Raw genomic sequence first — 3,661 nt, 5'->3', positions numbered from 1 at the left:
ATCTCCTTGATGAGCTGCTCTAACTTGACGGCATGTGACTTTACATTAGACTTATTCTTATTAGAATTATGTTATATTAGACTTATTCTTCCTGGGGTTGGCAATTCCTATCTGCGTCCTAACTGACAAAGCTTAGGGAGAGCAGAGTTATTCCTTCCACTTTCCAAGCAACTTAGCTCAACTCAGATTTTTATGCTTTTTTCAAATAAAAAATAGTTTGGCCACTTAAGTTAGGTTTATATATCTTTCAGACTCGCTTCCTTCTAGAACAGGTTCAAAGCAGATTTATCATAATTTGTTTTGAGGGAAAAATGTGTAAGGTTACATATACTGCCATACTGCTTCTTTGTATATAGAGATGTTTATATCTTTGGAAGTTTTACATAATTCAACGGAGGAAAGCACATTAAAAATGAGAAACTAAGACCAGTTTTTGTTTTCAAGATTTAGGAGAAAAAACAGAATGACTGATGTATCATAAATAATTTTATTTGGTGTCTTTTGGCCTATTGCCTTTGAATTACTTGTGACTAGTCTTTTGAGCCTGCTTATATTTGCAAAGGTGATATAATAAAGATTGTGTGTGTTTGGGAGGAAGGAGAAAAGACTGAATGACTACCACACTTTTTTTCATCTTCTCTACAAATGGCTTCTTTTGATGAAAAAAAAAACAATGTTTTAGAAAAGTTGACTTCAGTGATAATTTTTGTCAGCATGTGACCAGGATTAAGGTAATAGGTATTATTAATTCTATGTGTTATATTAAGACATAGAGTTTGGTTTTATGAGTCAGGCACTAATAAGGAGTCAAATCCATTCTGTTGATTTGAGTTCAAACGCTAGCTCTACCACACACCAGCCTGGGGATCCTGGGAGAGTTACTTTCTAAGTCTCCATTTCCCTACTGCTGAAAGGCAACCCATCAGCCAAGAAATTTTGAAGTTCGCCAAGGTGAAACAAGGAGGCCCGTGGGATTGTCAACATGACTAACATACAATTAAAAGGGTCTCAGAAGAGGTACACGCCAGAGAGCCTCACTTCTGGACCTGCCAAGCTGAGACGCTGCACTATGTGGGTCAGGCACACTGAAACTACGTTTCTCACAGTCGTCAGGAAAGCGATTAACAGTCACCTCCTGAGTGCTGGCCATGGGGCCTGGGCACTGAAGACATGAAGGTTACAGGCTGTGATTCTGCCCTCACTACAGGGAGAAGTCTGGGATCAGGTCAAGACCCCATCTGGCACGTAATGGGCAGAAGGAAGAAAGGAGAGCAGATAGGCACTTAAGATCACTCACACACACACACATACACACACAGTTTCAAGTCAATGTAGAATGTTGGTTCTCAACCATGATCAACAGAATCACCTAAAAAATGTCCTCTTATGATTCCTGTGCCCCAGCCTCGACTTACTGCCTCTGAAAATCTAGGTATAAGGCATAAAAGCCTGTCTTTTGTTATTTAGTTTTTAAAAGCCTACCAGGTGATGCTAAAAACCAGCCAGTTTGAGCAACCATTGACTTAGACTACAGACTGACAGGCACCAAGGATAAAAATAAGTCAGACCCCATTACAGCCCATTGGGAATTCACACTTTACTGATTAATATTAATTAATATGATGCCTTATACATTAAATCCTAAAGGGTGACACAGGTAATGATGTTCCAGAGGTTCAGAGACATCAGGCCATTAGGACTGATTCACCTATGTTCTCTGACAAGGAAATAAGAATGTAGTTAAAAGGGCATCGATTCCTTATTCAGGGGTTTTCATTGATTCAGAACTTGAAAATGAAGAAATTATAGTCATCATCAAATCTGATCTCGTTATTTTATAGATGAAGAATTAAAACAATTCTTTGACAAGCTTTCACACAAAAGGCCATTTTTCAAATCCAATTAACATAAAATTAAAGAAAAATGCTTACCATGGATTAAAGGGATTAAAAGGAAGAGACAGAAAACAAAGATGTATGGGCCCCTACCTTGGTTGATGCTCCTACACACACACACACACACACACACACACACACACACATTTGGTCATTAGACTGTCTAGAAACTTCTCTTCTGGGAGTTGCCAACTTTGTGTTGATTTCACAAATACATGACTTATGTCTTCACACTTTAGATGACAAATTCTTTGAGGCAAGGACAGTATCTGATTCAAGTCTGTACCTCCAGTGCTTAATAGGGGCCCTAGGACATAGTAGGCAATCAATAAATTTGTTGTGTCAGTAGAGGGATATATAAATATATATCCATATCACAAGGATTTGCCCTTTGTAGTTGCGGGAGCTAGCTAGCTAGTGTTGTCTTTGTGGCTGAGGCTGGAGCTTGAGGTCCACAGGGCAGGCCAGCAGAAAGAGGAGAGGGATATAGAGCGTGAGAGAGCAAGAACAAGCTGGAACCCACCTGAGCTGCAGCCCCAGAAGCTGGGGCCCTTTGTCATGGAGCTAAACACACCCTACCCACCCGAAGGGTCAGTGAAGCTGGAGGAGATACTGGGGAAGGCTGTAGGGCAGTTGTAGGGCCCGGGTGCTGCTTTGTGTCAATGAGATGAGTTTGTATGAGCTACAAAATGCTGCTGCCTCCCTTCAGCCCTCCAAAGTTTGCAAGAGTTGTTCTTGTGGGTGCCCCAATAGGAAACACAAAAAGCGACTTAGGCAAATGTAGTTTGGCTTAGCCAAGTTGACACGTTACAAAGCCACCATCTCCAGCTTGGAGAAAGGAATGGGGCTTTTTGTTTGTTTGTTTTCATGTGTGTGCACATGTGCTGTTTTAGTGTAGATCAAGGTTTCTCAACTTCTACACAATTGACATTTGGTACCAGATAATTCTTTATCAAAGTGGGGAGAGCGGTCCTGGGCCCTGAAGGATGTTTAGCAGCTTCCCTGACCTCTACTTAGGAGATGCTACTAGCAACCTTCCCTCCTCAGTTTTGACAACCAAAAATGTCTCCAGATATTGCCAGATATCCCCTTGGGGGACAAAGTCACCCATAGTTGATAATCACTGGTCTGGATCATGTGCTGCTTGAGAAGAACCATCAGTTCTTTTTCCTGGAAGCCAACATGGTGTTTTGCACGTAGAATGTGCTTAGTAATTACTGGTTGTATGTAAACATATGTTTACATACATACATAAACATACATGAACAAATATTTACCTATCACCAAAGTGACATATACACATTTAAAAGAAGGTGCTCCTTAAATGTTCGAGTTCTGGCTTCAGAGCACTGCTCTGCTTGGTCTAAATACTACTCTCCCAGATGATCTTCACCACTGTGGTTTTAATGACTATGTTCATGACTCTTGTGTCTTTATCTCCAGCCCAGACCACTGCCCTGTCTGCTAAATATCTCTTTTGGGTTTTGGGGTTTTTTTTTTTTAAAGATTTTATTTATTTATTTGAGAGAGATCAAGAGCACACAAGCAGGGGGAGAAGCAGAGGGGGAGGAACACAGACAAGCAGACTTTGCATTGAGCCCAGAGCCCCACGTGGGACCTGATCCCAAGACCTCGAGATCATGACTTCAGCCAAAACCAAGAGTCAGAGACTTCACAGACTAAGCCACCCAGGCGCCCCTAAATATCTGTTTCTGAATGTTTCACGGGCATCTCAAAGCAACAGTGCCGGCCTGAACTCTTCCAGT

This window comes from Eumetopias jubatus, unplaced genomic scaffold (assembly GCF_037043125.1).
Source record: "Eumetopias jubatus isolate StellerSeaLion01/CBP00866 unplaced genomic scaffold, mEumJub1_p1.0 scaffold_1, whole genome shotgun sequence".
In the NCBI taxonomy this organism is placed as follows: Eukaryota; Metazoa; Chordata; class Mammalia; order Carnivora; family Otariidae; genus Eumetopias; species Eumetopias jubatus.
Note: the sequence above shows the minus strand (reverse complement) of the source record.